This window comes from Delphinus delphis, chromosome 16 (assembly GCF_949987515.2).
Source record: "Delphinus delphis chromosome 16, mDelDel1.2, whole genome shotgun sequence".
In the NCBI taxonomy this organism is placed as follows: domain Eukaryota; kingdom Metazoa; phylum Chordata; class Mammalia; order Artiodactyla; family Delphinidae; genus Delphinus; species Delphinus delphis.
Genome location: NC_082698.1, coordinates 35,088,258 through 35,115,897, shown reverse-complemented (window position 1 = coordinate 35,115,897; position 27,640 = coordinate 35,088,258). Strand labels below are relative to the sequence as shown.

Below are 27,640 nucleotides of genomic sequence, written 5' to 3'. Positions count from 1 at the left end.
GTAGAAACGGATTGGGTGAGCTACTTTAGATTAGGTAGCCAGGAAAACTCTTTTCTGGAAGTGTTATTTGAATGAGATCTGACTGACCCAAAAAACCAACTTTGTGAAGATATGGAAGGGGCATTCTAGACATGGAAAAGCAAAGCAAAGGCCCTGGGGCAGAAGCAAATATGAAGAATGCCAGGAAGAGAAAGCCTAGACTAGCCAGGGTAGAACGTGACCAGGTCAGACTAGAGCATAGACATCATCCATAGTAGGTAGGCCCGGGTAAAGAGTTTGTGTTTTATGTAAAAAATGAAACCACTGGAAGGTTTTAAGAAGGGTTGGACATGTGACTGACATTCTTAAAAATGGTGTTTCATTTTTTGTGGAAAATGACCAACAGGTAGACAAGAATGGAAAGAGGGAAGCCTGTTGGAGGCAACGTCAACAGTCTAGAGAAGGAGGTTGGTGGCTTGATTAGGGTGGTCACTGAAAGTGGAAAGCAGTGAATGATTCCAGATAGATTGTGTTGAAGGTGGAGCTGACTAAATTTTGCAGATGAATTGAATGTGGGAGGTGAGAGAAGGCAAGGAATCTAGGATTCCTTGTTTTCTTGTGCAACTTGGAGGGATTCTGGTGCCAATTACCTTGGAAGAGTGATGGAGGAACAGTATTCTTGGGGGAAAAAAATCAAGAATTCTGTTCTGGATACATTAGAGACATTAGACCTTCGTTATTTCAGGGTGTGTGTGTGTGTGTGTGTGTGTGTGTGTGTGTGAGTGTATTTATATTTTTCAGGAACTTACATTTTGGAAAAATAATGAAGTTTAGGAACACTCAAACTATGTTAGACCAACCAGGTGCCCCAATGATTCAAAATAAAGACAGGGAGCGTATCTCACCTGGAAAAGTTACTGAGCTGAGACTAATATATAGGACAGATGGCTCCATCCTTAAAACAAGCAGTTATAGAAGTCACAAAGAAAAGTGATGTATTAAATTGGTTCCTTAGCGTGAACAATGGTGGGCATCCATGGGTGAACCATTTTACAATTGTCGTCACCCGTGTAAATACGACATCTTTCATGCGGAAAATAAATGAAACCGTGCGCATGTCCTTCAGGTTTAAGAAAGGAAACTCTGACCAAATGTGCACGTAGTTAGAGATATCATAGTGATTTCTTTTTCTTTTCTTTTCTTAAAGGAACAGTGCACAGGGCACCTGGGGACTATAGGAGGGTAACTATTGGAGGGACTATGGTATTGCGGCCAAGGGCGTAGACTGTTGAGCCCAAAAACCTGCCACTCCGCCACTCACTGGTGGTATAGCTTGCAAGTTCTGTAACTTCCCTGTGCCTTAGTTATATCATCTGTAAAATAGGGGGACGATATACAGTAGACCCTGTAGTGCCTGCCCCTTCCCTTCCCCAGATTCCCCTTCTCAGCTGCTGGAGTGTTACCAGAAGATGGCATTCACCTATTAGCCCTCTTTGGGCATTGCCATGGCTGAGGAAAACGGTCTCTCCTAAGGTCACACCCCCTTCCACATGCAGCCCACATCCAATGACTGAGCAAAAAAGAGTATAAAGGCCTGAACCTTCACCCCAATTCAGGGCAGCTGGAAGAGCCTTCCCAGCTCCAGAGCTCCATGTGGGGTTGACTGAAGGCTTCACTGGGCTTCAACCTCAACATCTCACCCTGCCCAATCCTGCTTCCTTCTCCTCCCTTCCCCAAGAGTGGATCCCAAGACCCCTCTCTGAGAAACATTTTGCAATTCTCATCACCCTCACAGAGTCTGCTTCCTAGAGAGCCCAGCCTGTGAGGTAAGAGTACCCTCCTCCTCTTAGGGGGATCCTTAGGAATAAATAAGTCACTATAATAAGGCACTTGAAAGAGCGTGTGCACACAGTAAGTGGAATATAAGCGTTAGATATTGTTATGGAAGTGTTTTCTTATGAGATTATCAATGCCTACAAAACTACAAATAGTTTTCCCCTTTAGCCATAAAAGGTTCATCACAGTGGTTTGAGTTAATTCTCCATAATTGTGTTACATACAAATGAAGTTAACTTGCTTGTTTTAGATGATGAGAGGGAAGAAATGTATTTCTGGCCTATTTGTTGCTACTGAGATCCCCTCATTCCTGATTGTCAGGGGGCATCTCTGTTTTCAAACTGACTATAAACACTTTGTCATTTATACACTGGGGGTTTTTTTTAATGGAGAAAAGGTAGATGTGAATTATATTTTTATTAGGCTGTGATTACATACATCTCCTTGATAGAGACTTCTTCATGCCAGGAATTGGCATTTGCAGGGTCTTCTGAGATGAGGGTCTCATCCTCTGAGATGAGAGGGAACAAATGTCTTGAGCTTAGCCCATTCTGTTCAGACAGAACAGTTGTGATAACCGGGGGGAGGGAGGGATATTAAGCTCATTTTGTCACTGCATTTTTTTTCCCTGGTTCATAAGTACTTGATCCTTATGGACTAAAATAGAGATGGAACTTTTCCCATAAAACTGAAGGTTCTAAAACAAGAATAACCAAAGAGCTTCTGTACTTGAAAGCAGTGAATACAAGATCACATATAGCTAAATTTGAAAAACAAATGTTAACCCAAAAATCAGATTATACATTAGATTAAACCACAGTCTAACACATCAGGAGAAAGAAAGAACTGACAAATGCAAGCTGTATGAAAAGTAGAGGCTATGGTGGGTAAGAATTTATCTTTGCTTTACCCATAATTCTTCAAAGAGCATTAGTTGTATAATTTGGTTAAAGCCATGTGTACAACGTATAGAAGAGGTCACTGTATTCTTCTTCCAATTAGAAAGCCAGAAAGTTTGTGATTCCATTTCCCCATGAGTCTAATATTATTCCCTGATACAAAGCCTGCAGCCTGTGAACAGTTTGGGAAATAATCACCAAAAGAAGTAATCCTCCCGTCCTGTTCAACGGGAGTCCTGAGTTGTTTGCTTCTTATCTACCTGTGTTCATCTGAAGGCCTTTGGCTTGCATGAGACTCCACGCCATTACCCATGGCAGTCGGGGTACACATCTTCGCTCCAGTGGGCTCCTCGTTTCTCGGCCACAAGTTGAATAAATTGGGAGTGGCTGGCATAAAGCTTGAGTTTATCATTATTGTCCACCCATCCCACTTTCTTGGCATCGTCGCCAGCTTCCAGAAGAAGATGATCCATTTCCTCCCCTGTTTCATCACGGTAGTTCACAGCCTCTGTCCCCATCCACGTGTTATCGTGTTCCAGGGATCATCCACATAGCCTTTACAGACCACAAAGTGTTCCTGGCTGAATAGTTTGTGCAATTGTTTCTTCGACTCCTGTGTTTCTGCTCTGGATTTCTGTAAGGAGTTCATGGCTCCCTCACCAAATTCTCTCTTCATTGTGGTACTAATCTTCTCTCCCAGATCCACCATCCCCCCTGGGATGGCCCATGCCCCACAGTCCTTCCTTTTGATGGCTACAAATTGCAGGATGTTTCTCCCAGAAACAGGGTGGGTAACTGTATTTCCCTTGCTATCCTTTTTCCACCCAGTTAAGATGGGATCTGCAGCATGATTGGGGCCCCAACGCCCCAAAAGCCCTCAGCCAACCAACCCTGGCCGAACTGCAGGATTTCTAGGTCTACCATTTTCAACCTCATACCAACCGTTTCTGGCTCCTTCTCTCAACATGCCCATCCTTTTCATTAAATTTAAGAGAGAAGTTTCTTTCACCCAAAAGAGGGTCTGCCCACCTGGGTCCGGCCAAGCCTGAGCCAGAAGTATACTCGACAGCCTTGTATTCCGGCCACTCAACCAGCCAGCTCACTTTCCCGTTGGGGACCTGGCTTTGCCCCACTTTAGAGCCAGGGTAAGGCGATGTCCTGGCCTTCTTGTGGGGCGTCTCAGCAGGGCCGTTTGAAACGGACATGAAGCTTGGAGGAAACCCATGTGAGGAAAATGGGCTCTAGCCGGCTGAGATGTTAGGGCAGCTGCTGGGCCTGACTGCCACAGAGGCCAAGGCCACAGAGAGAGACACGGTCGCTAAAGCCTTTGCCAGGCCATTTTTGGCTGCGTTGGGTGAATACCAGCCATTCACCACCCAGTAGGCTGTAAGGATTTCCATTGCTCTCAGGTGGGGCGCTTCCAGTCGCAAGGGCGGGGCTCCCGACCTTGCCAGTAGGGGGCCAACGGCACAGCTGAGCCGCAGAGGATGAGCGCCTCACCACAAACCCCGCCCAGCGCCCCCTTGGGGCCATTGCTGCGTTTGTACTTCACTACATTGAAAGGTTTCAACGTCTGGAAGGGATTCTAAAGGGTTGAGAACATTGTTCAAACACCACCAACAAAATCAGCACACAACAAAAGTGCTTTCTTGCTTAGCAGGGTGTTAGTCTTCTGGGTAGACTTAGTTCACTAGTCTAGGACCAGTATCTGTTTGGGAGAAGGCAGAAAGAATGTGTTGGAGGCTCTGGGGGACAAAAGGCTCCTTATTTGGGATGCTCAAAAGCCTGGTGAGGGTGCCCTTGAAGGAGAAAGCTCACTTGGTGCACCCTGCATGGTCCTGGTGAGAAATCCATGAGGTGTGCACACATGGTATGGGGGATGGTTCCAAATCTCAGGCCCATCATTTTACCAGCTGAATGGCTTAGGCAGGTTGCACAAGCTTTATATTCAAAGGAGTAATGGCTACCGCATACCAGGAGCTGTCAAGCACAGAAGATTGTACTGAGGTCTGGACCATATGGCCTCTGCTCTTAAAGGATTCTGGTTGAGGAGGCAGCACATACATTTAAAAATAGAAGTAGGGACTTCCCTGGTGGCGCAGTGGTTAAGAATCCACCTCCCAATGCAGGGAACACAGGTTCGAGCCCTGGTCCGGGAAGATTCCACATGCCGCAGAGCAACTAAGCCCATGTGTCGCAACTACTGAGCCCGCGTGCTGCAACTACTGAAGCCTGCGCGCCTAGAGCCCGTGCTCCTCAACAAGAGAAGCCACCGCAATGAGAAGCCCGCGCACCACAAAAAAGAGTAGCTCCTGCTTGCCACAACTAGAGAAAGCCCACGTGCAGCAATGAAGACCCAATGCAGCCAAAAATAAATAAAAAAAAAATAGGAGTAACATGGGAAGGGCAGTGCACAGTAATCCTTAAGAGTTGAACACAATCAGGTTCAAATCCCAGCTTTCCCTCCTCAACTGGGATCTTCTTGGGCAAAGTTACTTAAGTTACAAAAGCTCACTTCAGTTTCCTCAAGTGTAAGATGGAAATAGAAATATCTACCTCATAGAATTCTGGTGACAATTAAGTAGGCTGTTACACGTAAAGCTGTACATAACTCGTCCATCATACATATTCAGAAATGCTAGTTGTCATTACTATAGTTATCATTAACTTTTTGACCCTGCACCTTGCAAACTGCAGATTAGAACAGGACAGTTGAAATGATCATGGGAATTGAGTGGCTCACATACAAGATCAGAGTTAAATAAGCTACGATTCACTGTCTGGAAAAATTCAGGCTGAAAAACAACAGCGTCTAGGTCCTGAAATGATATGTGAAGCAGCGGTACAGGCTAAGTCATTATATCTAAGAAAACAAACCCTAGGGAAAGGTCTCTGAACATTTGAAACAGATAGTTTTAGGACAAATGGAGTACTATATACTCTAATTTAAACCCAAAGGATATTTAACATTTCCCAAAATTTGTTCCATATTACACCACTCCTATGAGAAAGATGTTCAAGGAATAAATGATTTGATGGTCAAATATGTTTGGGAAATTCTACATATTTTATCACCCTCCTTTAAGAGTTTAGGATTCATAGAATGTTTTAAAGATCCTGTGAATTCCAGTAGAAACAAATCAACCCAACAGTTTAATTCTGTGTCATCCAGTATTTTCCAAACTACCCGACTAGAGAATGCAATAGCTGGTATTATTTTAAGAACACACTTCCTCAAGTTTAGAAGAGTTTCAAAATACATATGTGTGCTTGGGGGTAGATCTCTAATCCTTTCAAGTTATCATCATCATCATCACTATTGGAAGACAGCTACTGAATACTCACTCATCACCCTCATAAACTGAATGAGCTACGCTTCCGAAAGGCTTGAAACCCAGAAACAGCTGGGACTATAGAGAACACAATGGTAGAAGAGAATTGAAAGCAGACACATATGAGACCTGGTCATCATTAACCATTGTCATCATCGTTGAGAATTTGCTGTGTGCAAAGTACCACTAGAAAAGAAAGATGATCATTAAGGGACATGGTCCCAGCTCTGAAACTCATGTCTTCTTATGGCTTCATTTTTTCAATCATGGAATTCCTATTCTTCTGAGCCTCCTGGAAATGTATTAGGAAAACCACTGATATGAAAATTTAAACATTTTGGGAGAAGACACTTGTAAATTCCTCATATTATTATTTCCAGGTATCATAATCTAACTCACAAGAAACGAAAGAAGCAGAAGTATTGGGTCTGGTTCTAGCTTCCCCATCATAGGCTGTGTAGCTCTGCATCCGACCTTGGCTTCCTTGGGTCCTGATTCTTCATATAAAAGGAATCAGATGGCCTCTGTTATCTACAAAAGTCCTTCTGGCTTTAAAATTGTATGATGCCAGGATGTATGAAAATCTCATCATTGGAAGGCCAAGGTCAAATGCTATGAAGCAAAAAGACCAGATGTTCAAATATAAACAACCAGATGCCAGGGGGCAATGACACTTGAGGAAGGCAAGGGAGCAAGGAAGGCATGGTGTGTCAAGTAAATTCAGAATTAGACTGGACCAAGTAAGAGTTGATGGAGCACCTGGTAAGGAACATCAAAACCAGTAATGAGGGGTTTGTTTTGCTTTTAGCATCATCAAAGGGAAAAAGACTTAAATCAGACCATTTGATGATCACAGTGCAAAAGGTGCCCTAAGGGAAGAAAATGAAATACTATAATAGAGACCAAAAGAATTATTTGTTGGGAAACCACTGGGGAGATTCTCTTTCCTAAATTGTCTTCTGAGGCAGAAAAACAAACAGAGCTAGACAGAGAGAATGTTCTGGTCCCATCCACGAGAAAGCCCTAAAGGAACTCTAAGCACAATCAGAGAACAAACCTTTGACCTGTCACTTTGAACTATTCCTGGACTAGAGATTGCATGTGTGATTCCCATTTTATCAAGAATATTATGGGGACGGGGAAGACCAGGGTGATTACAGGGCCCTAGCAGTGCAAGAATCCCTGATCATCCTTCCAACCTCTCTTTGGGAAGCAGAAACAAGTGGTACCAAGGCAACTGGATTATCATGAATTACCCACCTCTTCCCAAAGTGATGCTAAAGCTCAACTTCTGAAAGAAATCTGGAAGGAAGGCAGAGAAAAGGGTTTCTCCTCTCTTTAAAGTGATGATACTCATAAGAAATAACAACAATAAAATAACTATCATTTACTAAGTGATTTCTGTGTACCAGTCTGTGGCTTACAGGTTCGCCCAGGTTTGACTGCCCAGTTTTGAATCCTGGTTCAGCCTCTTCTTGGCTTGTTGATCTTGGGAAAGTTTCTGAACTCCTTTGGACGTTAGTTTTCTCATCTAGGAATAATAATGGAATCTATGTTAAAGGGTCAATGTGATATAATTCATTTAAAGAGCTTGGAATAATGCCTGACCCATAGTAAAACCTCAACAAATAGTACCTATTACAATGATTATTATTAATTACTTTACATTTATTATCTTACCTAATTCTCAAACAACCCTATGAGTTAGGCACATATACTAATAAGATCACCAATTAACAGACTGAGGACATGGCAGTTCACAGAAGTTAAATAACTTGCCTAAAGTCACACAGCTAGTTACTGGTATATGTTTCAGAATTGGAAAAGCTTGACAATAATAAACTTGTATTTCACTGATAGTATAAATGCATGTTGGATTTGACTTTATATGGCAAAATGTCACCACTTTATTATACCTATTAAAAAAGTTAAGTTATATTAAATGGTTCTGCTAGGTTCACTCGGTATAAGAGGAAGAGATTGGCGAGAGACAATGAAACCATTAGCAACCTATTGTAGTGACACAATTGTAAAGAGAAAATGCCCTGAATCATGGGCCAGTTCAGACTAGAAAAACAAGTCAGAGATATCCTGACGTGGAAGGGGGAGGCCTGAAGAGAAGGAAGAGTCAAAGACCACCCATTTTAATCTTAAAGGGCCCAAAGGATGGTGGCAACAGGTAGAAACAGGGAAGTCAGGAGGACAGTTCGCATGCGGAGTTCGCTTTTAGATGGACAGAGCATGGGGTGATGGCTGGGAATTCGAGATTCTGCCACTGACATCTCTGTGCCTTAGTTTCCTCTCCTACAAAATGAGGAGTTGATCTAGAATTAATCCTTTGGATTCCTTCCAGCTTCCTAGAGGATGCATGTAAATGAAATAGAGGAAGTGGAAGAAAGATATTGGGGCTTAAAAAGTCAGTGAGTGCTCAAGGTATTAGGTCATTAGTCTGGCTTTGATGTAAAAGAGGACAATGGGACAATGATTGACATTTTTAAGATTAAAGAAAACTGTGCCTTTTAAGAAATTACTTAGGTGGGATAATTAATACAGTCTTATCTAGAATGGAGGCTGTCTCCAAATTAACCCAAGAAATCTAAACTAAAATGTATAAGAATCAAAGTCAAGTAGCCTTTATTTGTCAGAGAGATAAACTTCAGTTTGCGTGGTGTGATGTGAAGGTGTTACGAAAGTCCAGCTGCCCCAAAAATATCCTTCTGATCCTCTTAAAATGTTGCCTGGATTTCCACCATTAAAATAAATCCCTTTGAATGTGGTTTGTCTTGTAAAATGCACATTTATTTCACATTCAGCTGTTGTCATGCTTTCTGGTGAATTAGTGAAGCAGGCTGACAACTAGCTAAGGACAACCAACCGAGGAGACAAAGCTTTGGAGGAGGAGGTGGAAGGGATCCTTTTGATATGTGTGGCATTGCTCACATCAGTCAGTTCAACGATGTGTGGGCTCCTATTGTGCCCAGGTCCTGAGCTGTGTTCCAGAGGTGAAAAGGTTAGTAGATTGTGGTTCATTGCATCAAGATTCTTACAGTCCAGAGAGTGGGCTGCATGAAGGTCACGGAGCTGGGGAGTTTTGAAAAGCGGGACCAGAGACTCAGAAAGGAAAGGTGGAAGGACAAAGAAGATTCTCTACCATCACAGTCTCATTGAAGGATTGGACACTTGATTCAAGGAAGGCTTTTTCTTGATCTCAGTGAGTTCCCCTAAGGAACCACCAAAATTTAAACTGGCGGGTTTGATACTCCATTGGCTGCAGAATGACAGATCATTCCAACTCCTTTAATTCGATGATTTTTTTGGTCCTTTGAAATTTAAATTAGTAAAATTTGACTCTATCAGAACTTGTCAGCTATATTGTTGACTATGAAACACACGTCCATTGCTATTTTTCATGTCCCTCTCCTCTTGTGGAACTTCACATATGCAGGACTGACCGCACAGTGGGATTGCTGAGGCTGGTGGAAATGTAGAGGATTGGGAGCTAGAAGGATAACTGAGCACTTCTTTAAACAGCAGACCAGAGGAGCACCACAGTCTCATAGATGGCATTCAACAAGCACCCTGAGACATAACTTCTAGTAATGGAGAGGATATTCAACTACGGCTTGAAAGGTTTGGGGGACCAGTTCTGGCTCTGGTGTTTGCGAGCTGAATAACTGTAGGAAAACGTTACAATACTCACCTATATTTATTGAAGACAGACTATATGACAGGTACTGTGCTATGTGTTTTACTTATAAAAACATTTAATTCTTACAACAACCCACTGAGGTAGGTTCTATCATGTTTCCTGTTTTATACGTGAGGAAACTTAAACACAGATAACTTCAAGATCATATTACCTAACATTTGTCAAAGCAGGGATTTGAATACAGGTAGTCAAACTCTAACGCCCGTGGTTAACTACTATGATACTCTAGTTACCTAAGTCTTTGAGGCCTCAGTTCCCTTAAAAATGGACATGTTGGGTCAGACAATGTCTAGATTTCTTTCTGGCTTTAAAATGTTATGATTCCAATTATATGAATTATACCTGTACTTAATATACTTAGGGTTAATCTCTGTTTCTGAGTGGTCTGTCTTAGAGAACTGAGCTCCAAAGACAAATTTCTGAAATCTGGTCTTATCTCCTAGCCATCTCTTGTGTTTCATTAGAGTTGGACCATATTATTCGCTGCTCCACCAAGAATGTCCTTCCTCAATCTCCATCTACTGAAATTCTATCCAGCCTTCAAAAACCAACTGAAATGCCACCTCTTTCAAGTAGCCATTCTCAGTCTTTGGAGATTTAGACTGGAGGTGTATTAGACTGTTGGGGGTTGGGATCTAGAAAAAATATTTGTGTTAATGAAAGGAAAAGATGTAGGATAAGGAGGAGAAAGGGTGGAGGGAAACACTTGGAGATGAGGAAGGTTAAGAGGACCATCAGTAGTGTCGTTGGTGACCCACACCAGCAAACCCTTTCCTGAGATGCACAATCATGAAGCCACCGAAGTGCTATTCAATGATGCCTAGCTACTAGGTGTGAGGTGAGGATTAAAATGAGATAACATAGGTGAAATAGTGTCTAGAGAGGCAACAGTGTGATAGTTCCGAATTCCGTTACTTGCATAGGAACTTGCTCATCTCCTTCATGCTGAAGAAGGCTGCCCTCCTGCCCAGAAAGGAGTAGGACAAGCAGAGGTGGGACGGGACTCAGTGGGGAAAAAAGAGGTCAGGAGGAGGTATATGGGAACACAAGGAGAAAAATGAGAGCCAGAGATAGAGAAGTAAGAGAGAAAAAGTAAACATACAGGAGTCATGGGAGAGAAGAGGATGGAAGGAGAAGTGGAAGCAAAAGGGCAAAGAGAAAAAGAAAGAGGAAGGGAGTTCTGGGGTTTGGAAAGAAAAGGTTTGTGCTGCCCTGGCAAAACCCAACCCCCAGAGGAAGAGTCCTGGAGGTAAGCAAGTGAAGCACCCAAGTCCAGAGCGCTCTCACATTCCTTCTCGTTTCTCTGTTCTCATCTGTTATTGGAGGGGTTCTAACCCCTGCCCTCTGCTGCTTTCTACCACTGGGTGGTCCTGGAAGGTGAGAGGAAGGAAGGGGCCAGGGGATTCCTTCACTCTCTCTGCTTTGGGAGGCATCTCCAGCAGTAGTTGCACTTCCTTCATGGCTCCAGCTCCCACTGGACAAGGCTTCATGGTTCTGGCAGCCTCCTCCCTTTGCCCCTTCAGCCCTAGGGGAGGAGATGTACCCAGCAGTTGCTAATCTCAGGGTTGCCTCACTTTCTCCTGGTTGTAATTCTAGTTCTTTCAACAGCTTTGTAACTAATGCACTGCATTAAATTATCACTATTGAAGTACCTGGAAAAGAAAACTTTACTTTCAGTTGTATTCACCCTTGGAGTTCAAAGACAGCTGTCTCAGGGAAAGCCATGCATTTCGTGAGAGAAAGAAATCCAGCCAACCCAAGAGTTACGAAGGGTCAGGGGCCAATTCTCCAGTGTTTGATTAGAGAGTGATGAATCCACAGTGGCTGCCAGAGTTGAGGAACTCTAGCCAGGGAATTATCTGTAAAATGACTGGGTTTGTGGCCATTCGTGTCCATTCCTTCATGACTTACTGTACTCACTTTGATCACCTTGAGCCTCAGTATAAGGAACATCTCAGTTTTATTCCTCCAAGGGTTATTAAGTGCCCATGAGGAGTATAGAGGGCACGTAGCTAGGTGTGGTGAGGCGGAGACACAGAGACATATTGGGAGGACATTCTCAGTTTTTGGAAGTGTTTGCGTTTTGCAAGATAAGGTTTGTGGATGGTCTATCAAGAGACCCTTTTGATACTCTCGTTTTTGCAGTTGCAGCAGAGCTGCAGACACTCAATTTTATTCTTCAGGCGTTCATCTCTCCCATCCTCAGAGCCCTGTTAAAACCAGGTTCCTGTTCTTAGGAATTCACAGCCTAGTGGGGACACAGAGTTGGGCACACGACTGACCCTCAGGCCAGGCTGATGGCAGCCACAAGGGAGGATTCTGCACAGGGTTCGGGGAGGCTGCACAGAGATGGTGGACAAGTTGAGTCTATTAAAGTTTGACAGGTCGAGGGGGCTACGGGTCTTCTGGCAGAGAACAGAGCAGGATCAAAGTCAATTGTGAAAGAACAGGGGCATCTGAGGTGTTGTCTGTAGACAAGGGTTTTGGGGGTGAGGGTTGGTCACTGGAAAAGAGGCTGAAAGGTGGAGGCCCAGCTATGGAAGGCTCTGAGACTAAAGAGTTGGGGTTTGACGCAACGGGAGTCATCGGAGGATCTTGAGCATCATGTGGCAAGGTCAATTCTGGGATGGCAACTTTGAATTCTGCGCGGAGGACGGATTTACACGCAGAGAAGCTGGAGACAGGCGAAGGAACTGAGAGGTCTCAGAGATGGCTCATACATGGGAAGCCTCAGCTTGACCATCACCAAAGGGGCATGTTAACCTCAATTGAGCGGCTTTTCTCTCCACCAAGGGCAAGCGTCCTCCGTGTGTGTGTGTGTGTGTGTGTGTGTGTGTGTGTGTGTGTGTGTGTTGGCGGGGGAGGGGGAGGGGGGAGGGGAAGGGGTGGGTGGGGGGTTCCTTCTACGGCTGGAAGATACGAGGACTCCAGCCTCCGAAGTTTCGAATTTCTCCTTGCCAAGGTCGGGCCCCTACAGGTGGGCGCTTTCGAGCCCCGGGCCAACGTGCGGGCCCCGCGCCCGGCTCCCGCCGCGGCTCGTCCCCTCCAGGCCCGGACGCCGCCGCGGGCCGTGCCGGGTAGGGCGCTCCGGGAGCTGCGCGGCTGCTGCTCGAGGAGGCCTGGCGGGCGGCGGCGAGAGGCTGTGCCCCAGTTTGTGTCCAATCAGGGAGTGCGGGCTGTGCCCCGAGCCGGGCAGCAATGCGTAAACAAACCCACGGCAACTCCTCCGCCCCCTCGGCGCGCTCGCCCCGCGCCCGCCGCCGCCGCCGCCGCCGCCGGCTCTGCTCGCCTAGCGCCCGCCCGCCTGGCCGCCCCCCCCACCGCCCCGCCCGCGGCCCCGCCCCACCCCCGCCGGCGCGGGCGCCCTCACCTACCGCCCCACGCGCGCGCGCTCGCGCACCACGCGCCCCGCGCGGCCCGCCCGGCTCGTGGCCTCCCGAGAGCAAGGTAAGGGCGATGCGCTGGGACCCGGGCGGTTTCCCCGCCCGGCGTGGCCGGGGGAAGTTTCTGGCGTCGCCGTATTCCGCTGGGCCGGGAGGAGGCCCCCGGCGGCAGGGGAGCCCAGTGAGCGGGAGGGGGCCGCCAGACGCCTGGGGGTCACAAGTTGCCTAACCTGCCATCGGGGCGGGCCGGCGGGCTGCGCGGCGGGGCGGGCGTCGCGCCGAGAGGGGCTGGAAGCGCGGCGGGCGAGGGGAGGGCCCCGAGGAACTTTCTCCTCCCCGGAGGGGCTCCTGCCAGCCCCGGCCGCGGCCCGGCCGCCGGAGCGGCTGGCTCCCCGGCTGGAGGGAGCCCGTGAAACGTGTTTGAAGAAGCTGACGCAGTTTGTGACGCTCGCGGCTTCCTGACGGGGACCGGCAGCGGCAGCGCCTTCTCCGAGGAGGGACGAGCCGAGGCGGCGCTCGGGCCCTTCCCCCCGCCCGGAGCCGCGCGCCCCGGCGCCTAGTTGGGGGGCTGGGGGCTCGGGGCGCGAGCATCCAGTGGAGGCCGGGAGTCGGGCCCCGGCAGCGCGCGTCGCTTCCGTTTTGATTAGCTCGGGTTATTATATAAGATGTCACGGAGAGGAAAGGGGCGAGCGGGCGGCGCGTTGGCCTTCCGCGAGGGGCGGGGAGGGGCGGGAGTCAGGGCGAGCGGGGACCCACCTGTGCGCCCTCCTCGCCCCCTGCGGGTGTTGCCCGCGCGCCTGCCGGGGACGGGGAGGTGCGGGGCGGCGGCCGGGTGGACCGACGTGCCCGCAGCTCCCCTCCCGGCCCCGGGAACATTCGGGCAGCGGCCGAAACGTGCTGTTTCTTCTCCGCCGCCTTGCCTGGGTCTACTCGTTTCTGGCTCCGGGCGTTTGTACTTTGAAACATTTGTTTAATATTAAAGAAGCTGCGTGTGCGGCCGTCCTAGTGCGCTCGGAACGTGTGGCCGTGGGCTCCGGGGCGGTTAATGAATCATCGCCCCGCAGACCGGGCGCCGATGATTCCTGCAGGGTCCACCCCGCGCATACTCCCGGTGTGCCTCTGACCCAGGGACGGCGACCCTTCCTCGGCGGTGACGCCTTGGAGGGCCGCGGGAGAGGGAATGCAAAAGGGCGGCGGCTTATTTTTCCCCCTCCTCCCGCAATTTGGGGGAACTTTGGGGGTGGCAGAGTCCCCACATTTCCCGAGGCTTGTTTCCCGTTGTTAGAAGAGTTAACAAGATTCCACCTGGCTGTGTTGATGAGTCGGTGGAGGAGCGCTGATTCGCTGCAGGGTTGGATCGTCTCTCATTCAGAATCTGGATGGCTCTGAAGGAATCCTTCTAGTAATTGCCTCTACTTAAGTACCAATAAAGTAATCAGCAAAAAGTTTAAAAGTTAGTGGATCTTAAAAGAAAAATCAGTGGCTCCTAAGTAGAGGAGTTCTACTTAAAGGTTTAGGTTTGAGGATTTGTTTTTGTTTTGTTTTAATAAGCCAAATCCTAAAAGGAACCTAGTTTGCCAGAAATTAAGAACTTTTGACCACTGTGACCACCCTTGAAGACTCACCTTGACTCGTTCCCACCATACCCCACACTTGTAGGATTAAGAATAAAGTTTTCTCATCATGTAGGACTCACCTCAAATGGCATCTACTCAGCAAGGCCCTCTTGATCACCTTAAGTAACCTCTCACCCCAGGGATCACCCCCAGTCCTATTTTATTTTCTTCATAGCACTTAATCGCTATCTGAAAGGATTTTCTTGGGTGTTTTTTAAGTCCTGCCCCTCTGCACTAGAAGGTAAGCTCTACTCTGGCAGGAATTTTTGCCTGATTTGTTCATTGCTGTAACTCTAACACCTAGAACAGTGCCTGGCATATTAGGCAGTCAGGATTTGTTGACTAGTGAATGAATGAATTCCTTTTTCCTATTTCTTGGTGGGACTATCTTTGACAGTTGAAATTTACTGCCTTGCGTGGGCAAGACACTAAGATGGTGCAGTTCTAATTTCTTCCAGTTTTCTTTTGATTGATTCATTTCCTCCTCTATGCTGTTAACTTACAGCACAAGATGGGTTTGAGCATCATATCCTAAGATGCTGAGTACAAGGCATGTGGAGCCTTGTCGAGAGAAAGGGTGTTGGCTGTATAAGTTAATGGATGATTAAAAATATTATCTGTGCTAGTTGAAAAAAAAAAGGTACAGGATATTGAAAGGGAATCGGCAAAGTCAGATTCCCACAGTGCTATATGTTTCCACTTGTATTTGAAATACTGATATTTCTATATTCCTCCCTCTCCATCGCCTGCACACCAACCTCAAATTGAGCTGCAGTTTGGGAAGGTCCATAGTAGGTAGCATTTACTATGAAGTATTAATTTAACTAAACAAATACAAGATATACATCTCTGCAGTGGCCTTAACTCTGTTGTTGTTAGTGTCAACGGCTTAACTCCATAGAAGAGTAGATAGAAGGAGTTATTTTAAATTATATTTTAATTTTAACATCTTAAATGAATCGTAAAGAATTAAGTTAAAACTATGTAAGTAATATAATGGAAGAAGGATTAGAAGGTCGTGCTTCATACTACCTCCTCTGAGGATAAATTTTAGTAAACTTTTTTATTATAAATAACAAACTTTGGAGGCGTATTAGTTGGCTTTATACTTGTAGGAATATTTTCAGAACTCAGTGCCTCCAAAGTCACTGCCAAAGAAGAGTGTTCCCTTTCCATAGCAGTAGCTGTGAGCACTTTCAGAAGTGTAATCTCAAGAGTGAGCTCAGACATAATACAGGTTGAAAGCTAAATGGGACCTTGAAATTGGTTGGCATATTTCATCCCTTTTTATCAGACCCTTTACTGAGGTAACTAAGGCACAGTGAGATGACTTGCCCGGTGTGCAGGTCTAGGATTAGAACCAAGGGTTCTGACTTCTTGTTGGAAGTCGTCAAATCAGCCAGAGCTCCTATAGTTGGGGAACGAGTGGTCGCTATGGTTAGTCGACTGTCCGCCTCTTGCCGGTGAACTCTCAGGGAGTGAAATGAGGTCGTATTCAACTTTGTAGCCTTTGATGTGCCTTGGACATCTAGGGGCTCAACACATAGTTGTTGGGTGTAGTTGGACAAACGTATTTTAAGTTGAAAATATATTTAAGAATTGAGAAACCAGAAAAACATATCTCTTTTCCAGAATGAAGATGTTTTTGATAAGAAAGTCAGAGTGTTGGCAGTAATTAACCTTAGAACTTCTATAGTAATGAGGTTGCTGTTTAATTTTCACGCCTCCAGAATTTCAAATAAAATGGCTTACAACTTGTAAGTGTGTGCACTTGCTTAGGTGGCATAATTATTCACTGAAGAAACAATCGGAGGCTGTTTCAGGACACCTGGTAGGTCTTGCCTTTGCCATGGTGTCCAATTAGAAAAGCCTAGACTGTACAGCCAGATAGAATAGGGACCTAAGCTCAGCTCTGCCCCTAACAAGCAGGGCTCTCTGTAGCAAGTTACTTAACTTTTTTGAGCATTCTCTTGTCTCTGAATGGGGGTAATACCACCTGCCTTGAAGGATTGTTGTGACGCTGGGGTAAGGTACAGAAAGTGCCTTGTGTATACTAGGCCGTTAATAAATGGCAACAGTTATATTATGATTTCTGATTTAAGAGACCAGGGGAGCAGCTTAATTTCTTAAAGCTTCAGTTTTATCAGCTGGAGGATTGGTGATTGGCATGGAAGGAGGGAAATTAAATGATCTCTAAGATCTTATCTAACTGTATAGTTTAAGGAACTGATAAAGAATGCAGAGTTCTACAGTTTTAGTTGAAATGATTCATATATCCTTGATCTAACGAGCAACTGCAAAAATGGTTAATTTCTAGACCTTCCTAAGAATTTGGCTTAATTAGCTTTGGTGATACTAAGTACATCTTCATTATTTTATATGCTATATGGTGGATACAGAGTTAACTTGAATATATCAACCTCTCATTCAGCTTACTGTATATAAGGCAGTATAAGGAGTATATGGGTTAATCAGACATAGGTACCCTTTCTTTGAGAGGCTTAGGAGGCATGTAGGGAGCATAAGACAGGTGACCAAAGGTTTTATTATATGGAGGCGCTGTTATAGAGGCATAAAGAAAATGTTTTCTTTGCTTTCCGTTTTCTGTTTTTGGCCGCGCCGGGCGGCATGCGGGATCTTAGTTCCCCCACCAGGGATCGAAGCGTGCCCCCTGCATTGGGAGCACAGAGTCTTCATCACGGACCGACCGCCAGGGAAGTCCCAAGAAAATGCTTTGTGATTTCAAGGAAGGAACACACTATTTCTAGGCAGAAAAATTGGGGAAGGTTTAGTTAAGGGATCTTGAGCTTTAAAGAACTGGTGGAACTTAAACTGGCAGAGATGTAGGGCTCAGCCTGTGCTAAGACTTGAAGGAAAGAGTATATGAGCATATCCAGGATGGAGAGGAGTGTGGTTAAGCTGTAGGGTGAGGAGCCTGGAGGCAAGATAGTGGGACGGCACGCCGCCTGGCAGCGTTAGGACCATATTGTGGGCATCTTGAGCACTGGGCTAAGGAACCTGTTTAGTAGGCAGTAGATAACTATCAAAGGTAGTTTGAGTGGGGGACTTAAAGCTATGCTTCAAGAAGATTAATCTGTATTGGGGGAGTCATGGATAATCCCATTTTGAAAGCTATTAAAATAGTTCCTGGGAGAGAAGGAGTGAGAACCTAAATTAGAGTGGGGGCAGTTGGGTGGGTGAGACCCTGTAGAAATAGTAAATGCAGCAGGACTTGTTGGCTAACTGGATGAGGGAATTGAGGGAGAAGTCAGAGACTGAAGCTGAGTGACTTTGGATGGTGATGGCAGAAATGGAAATAGTCGGAAAGGCCACTAGTAAAGCACCTGTAAGTAGTATGCAATCAGTAAGTATTTGTCTAGTTAATGGAAGTTTGGATTTGGATGTGTTAATTTCTTTGTGCCTATGAAGCTATCCAAATGGATGGCAGCCATTTAAAACAGAGATGGATTTGAGGGCATCCTTATGAGGGGGGATGGTGAAGCTGTGAGAAGGGTTCAAAGTATGGGTGAGAAGAGTAAAAGACCAGGGCAGAGTCAGAAAAACCATGTTTGTGGGCTTGGAGCGAGACAGAAAGAAGCTGACAGGATGCCGAGAGGAAAGAAGCTGGAAGAGAACAAGGAAAAGGTAGGGTAAAGAAAGGGGAGGAAAGAGAATTTAGACGGGACAAGTAGCAGTGTCGAGGCACTGAGATTGAAGACTGAGAAAAGGTCATTAGATTTGTCAGTGAGACCATTGTCAGTAGCCTTTGAGCATCAGGGGTAGTTGGGCAGTGGAGATGGAAGTCAGCCAGGTACCTGAGAGGTGCCTGAGCAGGAAGGAAGCGGAGAGAGTAAGTATAAGTGAGGATTGGTCTGTGAAAATTGGAGAGGACTGTAACTTGAGGTGATGAGAGGGCCAGGGAGCCAGTCTTAAAACCAAACCGTGAGAAAGGCCCGAGAGCGTTGTGGGCCGAGTGGTTGTCAGTGGAGAGGAAGAGGCTGAGGATCTGGAGAGGGAGCGGGAGGGCGGTTCGCGCGCCAGGTCAGTGCTCCTCAAGTAGGAGGCACGGGAGCTGGATAAGGTGGCCACACGTCCGATTGCCCAGGACAGTCTCCGTTCACACCTGTTACCCCAGCTCACTTATAGGATAACAAATAACGCCTGTTTTTATTCTAAAACAAAGTCCCTTTTCTAATACTAAATCATTTGATCATGACAAAGATAGTTATTCGTGGAAAAACAGATGTGACATGGAGGGAAGAAGATTAAATGAAGGCAAAAAGGAACAGATTTAGAGAGGAAAGTTGGAAGCTGGGAGGGAGTGTGACTGCATTTTAAATGGGTTGGTTCCCCTTTTTAAGAAGGAAAGAAAAACGGAGGAGGCCAGTTCTGTTTGCTGAGAGGACGTTGAGAGTGAGAGGCAAAGCTGGGAGGTGGAGGAGAGGGGGAAAGGTTTGGAGTAGCTGTGGGTATGAGTGTGATGAGAGCCAAAGGTGATAAGGGCCTGACAGGTCTCACAGATGCCTTAGCCTTGTGATAGAACGAGTCATGCCTGTATTTACGACTTTTCCAGCAATACTGAGAAAATTGGAAGTGGAGATGGTGTGAGTATCGTTGAAACTGCCAACTCCATATGGGTCCCGGGTTGAGTAGGAAGGCAAGTGAAACTAGTGTTGATGGGCTGGGAGAATGAGCAGGAGATGTGAGATTAGACTGTGTAGTGGCTGGTTGGGCAAGAACGAAGGAAAGGGAGAAATGGGAGTGTGGAGGGGAGTCCTGGGGCTGGTGGCCAAGGGCCTGAGGGACTTCTTGAGTAGCTTATCATGATGGAGGGATCAGTAATGCGCAGTGATGTGAATTCAAAGTCTGGCTGAACCTGGGAATGGTGAAACGACATCAGCATGAGGTAGAAGCTCATTGATCTTCAGGAACTATGAGGCCAGGGTGTCAAATGATTATTATGTATATCAGTATCAATAGCTGTTGTAAAAATTCTGGAATACATTTATTAAAGCCTTTCTGAGCTTTTAGTCTGTAGAGTTGGAGAGTACCCTAAAAGAGGGAAGTTATTCCTTCATTTAAAAGATGAGGAAGCTAAAGTCTCTTAAAGGCTTTCTAGGAAAATTGAGACCTGCCCCAGACTGCAGATGTATGTGGCAGAGCTGTCTCTGGAAAGAACCGGAACCCCTGAATTTCAGTTCAGTATTGCCCTCCACGACAGAAGAAGTAATTAAAGTATCCACTGAACAAAGTTTTACAATGTGTCCTCACCACACGGCCTGCCTACTGCTTGTAGAGCACCAGTGTTTGTGGGCACAGAAAGCCACTGAGGAGAGCTGTGGAGTCGTGTCCACGTGCTCTGACTTCTGACCGAAAGGCAGGTGATGGCGTCTTTGAGGAGGACACATGAAAAGCACCCCTTCTTCCCCACTAATTAAAAAATAGATAAGAAGCAGCAGGTTGTCAAAAAATTAACTTCGTTATTGATGCAGCCTAGGCTGGAAGACACAGCTTGGTGTGAACCCACATTGGTCCTGTGCACCTTCTACACCCTAGGCTAGACTTTGAAACTGCCTACTGGATGGAAAGTTTGAGGCTGCAGAGCAGAAATACCCAGGTTTCTGCCTTTCACTGTTCAGACAGAGAAAGAGAAAAGAGGCCAAATCTCTCATGCCAAGTATCTTTGATAGAAAAACTCCATCCATTTGTAAACTGAGAAACAGGCCCATGGCTGTCACACACCAAGCAAATAAATTGCTCCTCCTCTGTGGGGAGAGTATGGTGCAGGGCAAGAAGACAGGCGTGGATAGGGAATATCCCCCCTTTGGAAACCCTGTGAGTGGCAGAGAGACATTTGTTCCCCTTGCAACAGGTTATAGACCACTCTTAACCTTTGTGTTTGTGTTTGAATTAGACTGACTTCTGAGGCAGCAGGTGCATTTTTATGTTAACTAGGAGTGAGTGAAATGACTCAGAAGGTTTGAGCATAGTCCTTAGTTCATCGATTTCATAGAAATGTCTAGTTGTTTTCTCATTCCTCTCTGGGGAATCTCAGGAAGCTCACAGATATCATCGCAGAGACCACCAGCTTTGATATCCTGTTTCTGAATCCAGAACTTCAGAAAAGTGGAAAGTTCTTTCTCCTCATAACATGTTTAAGGAGCCTTTCATTGGACATACGGCACTTGGAATTTGTCCTGATTCTGTCACTGTTAGTGACCTTACTAATTAACTATTACGTGCCTCAGTTTCCTCATCTACAGCATGGGAGAACATAATGCCTGTTCTGTTTCCCAGGTATTTGATGTGAAAGCTCTTTGCAAATAAATAGTGTCATGCAAATAAAAGGTATCAATATCACCATATGGTATACAAGGTACATTTTGAAGTTTAAGAACTTTTTAAAAATAAAATGTTTCAAATAAAACAACTAAGATGACTATTGAAATTTGATGGGACCCTGGTTTAGGCACTGAAGGTAAATCATGATAACTTTTCTCCCTTTATCCATGTCAGTGTGTATAACAGTTCTGGCCAAGTGTGATTAAAGCACTGTGTTTCATGACAAATGAAAAATTTGCCTTTTTATCTGTTTCTCTTTTAACTGTTAAAAAGGTCTTTTTTTTTTACTATAAAATATAACACGTATATAACTTTTGAAATGTAAATGTATAGTTCAATGAATTATTAAAAAGTGAACATCCATGAACCTACCTCCCAGCTCAAGAAATGGGACAGTTTCACTCCCCACCCCTACCCACCATAGGAGTCTTTTTTCTTTGTTAGATGCTTGCTTTTCTTTTCAGGGAAGTTTTGAGTAGTAGCAGGAGGCAATTATAAATATTGACAGGTCCAGAATATGTGCTTCTTTGAGTGGAATTAGATCAAAGGTGTAATATTAGTGTTTTACTCTGTAGTTATTTCTTATAACTATGAATTCAGTGTTTCGGACAAGTCCTGGGTTTTCAGCCTTAAAGATCAAAATCTTCAGGCTTAGAGCCTTCAGATTTGAATGGGAGTGAAAAAGTTGTGATCCTTTGGATGTGAGAAAATTCATGCGTAATTATTTGTTCTGATCATCCCTCCTTTGCCTGTTTTTAGAAGCAAAATAACTAAGACTGCAGCGTTGATGATGACTTCGTACAGTAGTCAAAGGTCTTCTTGGAAATACTTGAACATTATCAAGGCAAATACCTTTCAGCTCAGGCCACCATAGGCTAGATTTGAAGTCGCAAGAAGGAGTCAATGAAAACAGCTTTACTGCATGAAAACAACCTGTATTTTCTTCAATTATAATCTAGTGTTCTAAATTCTACCATCTTTTAAGGCTTAATTAATGAGTCAATAAACCAGAAGTATTTTGTGGTATCCAGAAAAGGATTCTGTTTTGTTTTTTATGCTTTTATGATTAAGACAGAAAATGATGGTAAACATTAAAAGAATTGGGAAAGTATCTTAGCTAATCAGATGCATCAATTAAAAACAGAAAAGGTGTAAATGTTTCAAAAATTGATAAGGAAAAAAAACTGATAAGGAAAGGATCATCTTTTGGGGGCAGTTTCTGTGGTTGTAAGATTGAGTTATTGGGATTCAGAAATTTGGTGGACTGGACCTGTGTTTACTATCTGTCCCTCCTGAAGCACCACTATAGTGATGGTAAACAAGAGATGGGAGACACCAACACATTTTTGGAGGATGAACAGCAGACAGACCTGTGGCAACTGACTTAGTGTAGTGGAAAAAGTTGATACCTAGGTGCCCTTAAAGGAGATTGGGAATAGATACTGGGAAGAAACAGCCAATTTATCCCTCAGAATCCCAGAAGGGCTCTGGAATTAGAGGCTCTGGAATAGGGCATGGGGCTGAAAATAAGGGATTGATTAAGAGTTCATAAAAGGAACTAGACTCTCAGTTTACTTTCCCCATCCCATATAGCAAGAGGAAGTCCTGGACATTTTTTCTCTGGAGAAATTGAAATATATTAACAGTTCTGGATTTAGGGATAGCAGAAAAAAAGAAAAAAGAGGGTAAGGGTGAAATTCTGAACTGAAAACAGAGGAATTTAATGAAATTATGCATACCAAACAGTGAGACCTGGTGTGTTCTTTTTAACCCACCCACAATCCTAGGATAGCCAGGTAATCACCAACCCAGGCAGCATATTGAGGAACTCTTTTCTGGGCAAAGTGAACAGCCCTAGAGCAAAGATCTACAGATACTGATATATGAGGTCCCACAATGAGAAAACTGACTTACTATCGATTCTTCCTATGGTGAACCCTCAGCAACAACCCAACTCCCCCTATTCTGTGAACATGGAACTTGCAATAAGGTATTTAGTACCTTAAATACAAATAGTCAGTGAATATGAGACATTTGAAGAAAGCATTCAACAAGAAAAAAGGCAGGAACCAGAACAAATGAGAAAAAAATCATGGAGGAAACAGAAATGCAAAAAGAAGAAGAAAAATGGAAATAATCAAAATCAATCCTCCTAGAATTAATAAAATAAGAACGGGGCTGTAAAAAAGTAATAATTAGAGAATAAGAAATAGGTCTTGGAAACTAAAAATAAGATGGCAAAAAAAAAGTCATTGGAAGGACAGAAGATAAAGTAGAAACAAAAGGAAAAAGAGGGAAAAAGTAGAATTAGAGGGTCAGTTGATCAGGTATTATATCATATTAATAAGAGTTCCAGGCAGAGACTACAGAAATAAAATAAAAATAAATCAAAAGTTTACAAAAAAGCAAGAAAAAAAAAGATTACAGGGAAAAGTAAAGGAGAGGAAATTACCACAGACATAATACAGGATATTTTCCCAGGACTGGAAGACATACAATTATAGATTAAAAGAGTTCACAGAATAGCCACATGAGTGAATGAAAAAAGATCCACACGATCCATGTATAAGACACATCATTGTAACGTTTTGAATACTAAGGAAAATGGGAATAAGCTAAATTCTGTGGAGGATAGAACAGATCACGTACAAAATGATTGGGAATTGTAATGGCACCTAAAGAACAATGGATTAATTCTTTCAGAATTCTGAGGAAAATTATTCTTAATCTAGAATTTCAAACAAACTGTCGAGTGGGAGATACAGTAAAGACATTTTGAAGGTGTGAACGTTCTCAAAAGTTTACTCTCTGTGCATCTTTTTACAGGAGGCTATTGGATAACATCAAAATGTGGGCATAAATGTACTGAAACATACAGACTATTAAATACCCTGACCATGCATGACTGCAAAAGACGCTGGGAAAAAATGTTGACATAACTATATCTTAGGAGTCTGGGAGAGGATAAGCTAGTGCATAATAGGACATCACTAATTTTATTAATTACTAAATTAAAATCAAAAGTAAATCAAGAAATATTAGTATATGCATATTGTTTAGGAATATAAAATTTAATATCAAAAGAGAAATAGCTAACTATTTTTAAAGTAGATTGCCTTTGGGAAGTGGGTTTGGGAGTGAGTGGAGACATGAGAGGTTACTGCTGTGTTTTCATTTTAAGCCTGATAGTACTATTTGTTTAAGTAATTTGCATGAGTTATATTGGTAAAAATAAAGTTAGTAGGGAAAAAAAAGTAATGCAGTTCTAATAAGTGAATTAGAGAATGATTTACATGGATCCAGAGCTTTAAAATATATACATTTAAAGTTAAGAAATACTGTTTTGAAGTTAGAATCCTCCCTCACAACTGATTCCAGCGCTCTGGAATCACCCTGTCTCAGAATCATTTGAGGCAGCTTTAAAAATCAAATCCTCCCTCCATCCCGAAATTCATTGGACTTATTTGGCTTTGGCTGGGCCCCAGGGAATCCTTAAGTTTTAGAAGAACCCCAGCTGCTTCTGAGGTATATCTAGGGCTGACTCCTAGCCAAGTAGTTTAAATACCCTTGCTTTTGCTGCTTTAATGTTTCCTGTATTCTTCCTATCCTCTCTCACTGCTTCTGCTTCAGGTCTGATCTTCTCTGTCTCTCAGTTCTGAACCAATACGGTCTATTTGGGGTTGGAAGAGTAGGAGGAGAGAAAGAAGAGACATGGGAGAGGTCATTTGGATGACTAAATAATGAGAATGGCTGTACAGAGAGCCGATATTTGTTTCCTTTTGTTTTGCAGAAACTATGTAAATTGATGGCCTTATCTTGAATTTCTGATGGAGTAATTTTAGAGTTCAAGTTCAAGTAAATTTGAACTTTATGACATTTTGTTATTTCTTTACCTTTAGTGTTGCCTCCTGGGGCTAAATCTGTTGCACCCTTAGGTTGCCCTCAAGTTTTTTTTATCTCCCCTAGGTTTTGCCCCCAACGCTCCCAGCTGTGGTCTATCAGATGTTTGCCAATAGCATTTCCATTTTGCACCTGGGATCATCAGCAGTCTTCATAGCTCTCTAGTTTTCTGTGAGGGAATTCTTAAAAAGGAGATTAGCAAGCAAGAGATGAAGGAATATAAGAATTATGTAATTTCCCAAGGTTAGAGGTCTTGTTGAATTAGGCTTTGACTACAGAGATTTTGTACACCTTTTTTTTTTTTAAATATAGATTTATTTATATTAGGTCTTTGGCGCGGTGCACAGGCTTCTCATTGCAGTGGCTTCTTTTGTTGCGGAGCACGGGCTCTAGGCGCACGGGCTTCAGTAGTTGTGGCTCACGGGCTCTAGAGCACAGGCTCAGTAGTTGTGGCGGGCTTAGTTGCTGCACAGCATGTCGGATCTTGCCGGGCCAGGGCTCGAACCCGTGTCCCCTGCATTGGCAGGCGGATTCTTAACCACTGCGCCACCAGGGAAGTCCCAGATTTTGTATACCTTAAAGGAGAAATGTTTGTTGTGTGGATGAGAGAAACAGTTGAGACCTAAGGGAAGAACTTCTTTAAAAAAAAAAAAAAGAAACCTAACTTTAGATTTTTTAAAATATCAATAATTATAGACATAGTTTCTCTTGTACCTTTTCCCAGTCCCATTTCTGCCTCCCTAGATTGAACTGGTCTTGTGAATCAGGCATCAGTGATCTGCTTGTAACTGTTTCACATCGGGCCAATGCCCTGCGCCATACAGTGAGAGGACTTCCCTCTAGCATTCTGTCCAGTATATAGAGCTGTCCTGGCTGGTTTCTGAGGGGTTACTTTACATTTAATACATTTGCGCAGCAGGACCAAAGTGTGATCTTTATCACACTTTGATAAATCCCATCAATAAGTCTTATTCAGGGCTTGCCCACTTAGTGCAAGTCTCTTCTAGGTCAGTGTGTCTCACACTTCAATGTGCACGCAAATCCCTCGGGATGGTGTTACACTGCAGATTCTAGTTCAGTTGCTCTCAGGGGAGGCCTGAGATTCTGCATTTCGAATAAGCTTCCAGGGGATGCTGCTGGTCCTCAGACCACACTTAGAGGAACAGGGTTCTGGCTAGTGGTTCTCAACTCTGGTTGCTCTGTAGAATCATCTGGGGGCTTCTAGGACCTATCCCTGGTGATTCCCATACAATTGGTCTAGAGTGAGGCCAAGATGTGATATATGTGTGAGTCTGTACATATATTTATATGTGTGTGCACATATATGTGTGTGCACACATATATGTATTGTGCGTGTACATGTATATGTGTGCATGCACACGCGTGTATGTGTGTACATATGTGCTCGCATGCATATATGCATGTGCACGTGTGTGCACATTTATACGTGTATACGTGTGTGTACACACGTGTATGTGCATATATGTGTGTATGTACATATACATATTATCTAACTCCCCAAGTAACACTAGTGTGCACATAGGTTTGGGAACCACTCTTACAAGCTCTGCACACTTTAGCTGTGACTCACAGGTAAAGATCTTCATGTGTGGACTTTGTAGCAGTCTGGGAAGTATCCACAGCCTTTACATATGGACACACCTGCTTTATGGATAGTCTATGGAGGAGCGATTCCTCTTGGATTGCTTGGTTCCTAGAGAGCAGATAGAGGTGGCTATCAGACATAGCCATAGGTGGACATACCTAAGGGAAAAAAAGGCCTTTTCGTTAAAAACCACATGTCACTTGATATAGGAAAGATATTTAAAGTGACGAATAAATACAAAGTTGGTATCTCTTTTTTCAGGGGATCCTTCTGTCTTCTACATCCTTTCAGTAAGAGATCATGGGAAAATTATGTTATAAACTTCGATGCTTTATGTTTTCTCCAGAGAAGGCTATACATTTACTTACTATGTATATGTTTACCTATAAATATATGTACTTGCAGAGTTTCGGCATAGCTAGAATTCTAGTACTTTTCCTTTGCCAAATACTTAGAAAAATTTAGATTATCTCCTATACGTTTACTTTTAGGTCTTAACTTGTCCTAAAAATTGAGTGACTTACCATCCTGGTGAAGGGACAGTTATTATCCTCAGGATCTTCCAATGCTGATAGCAATTGATGACTCGATTTGCTCAAAAATCATAGGCCTTAGCTCAGTTCAAATGTTAATTGTTTTGTTATTATTACAAAGATGATCCTAGAAGCAGATGATACAATTTTCTGTATATTAAAATTATGTTAACTACAATTTCTTGGAAACAATAAGCATTAAAACCAATGGATTAAAATTAAATATAATTGTGCTGCTAAGGAATTGCAATCCTCTCCTCCACCTCCCCACCATTCAGTCAAAAATAGGACTTTGATTTTATTTCCTTAACATTACCTTGTCTACTTCATGGCCTCTGACTTCGGTCAGATTCTCATTACTTCTCATTCATGTTAATTTCCTTACTGGACCTCCCTCCATTCTTGTTCCTAACAGCCGTTCTGCCAGAGTCCTCTATTGTGGAGGTAAATCTAGGGCTTTCCCTTGTCTGAGGATAAAGTCTGAATCTCCAGAGTATCATGTAGA

The 27,640-nt window shown here is 44.0% G+C and overlaps 1 protein-coding gene, 1 long non-coding RNA gene and 1 pseudogene across 5 annotated transcripts in view; 1 reads left to right on the top strand and 2 right to left on the bottom strand.

The window, feature by feature from the left end:
* LOC132439811 (uncharacterized) overlaps window positions 1–13,367 on the bottom strand; it is a 32,080-nt gene extending 18,713 nt beyond the window's left edge. The window contains exons 1-2 of the long non-coding RNA XR_009522424.1: window positions 13,130–13,367; window positions 7,471–7,577 (exon numbers count right to left, since the gene is read on the bottom strand). This is a non-coding gene — a long non-coding RNA (uncharacterized lncRNA). The remainder of the gene's footprint in view (window positions 1–7,470; window positions 7,578–13,129) is intronic.
* Window positions 3,020–4,036, bottom strand: LOC132439622 (ADP-ribose pyrophosphatase, mitochondrial pseudogene; annotated as a pseudogene).
* PCGF5 (polycomb group ring finger 5) overlaps window positions 13,135–27,640 on the top strand; it is a 114,540-nt gene continuing 100,034 nt past the window's right edge. For all 4 annotated transcript variants that reach the window (XR_011246754.1, XM_069541529.1, XM_069541530.1 and 1 more), the window contains exon 1: window positions 13,135–13,202. The gene's annotated coding sequence lies outside the window, so the exon portion shown is untranslated. The remainder of the gene's footprint in view (window positions 13,203–27,640) is intronic.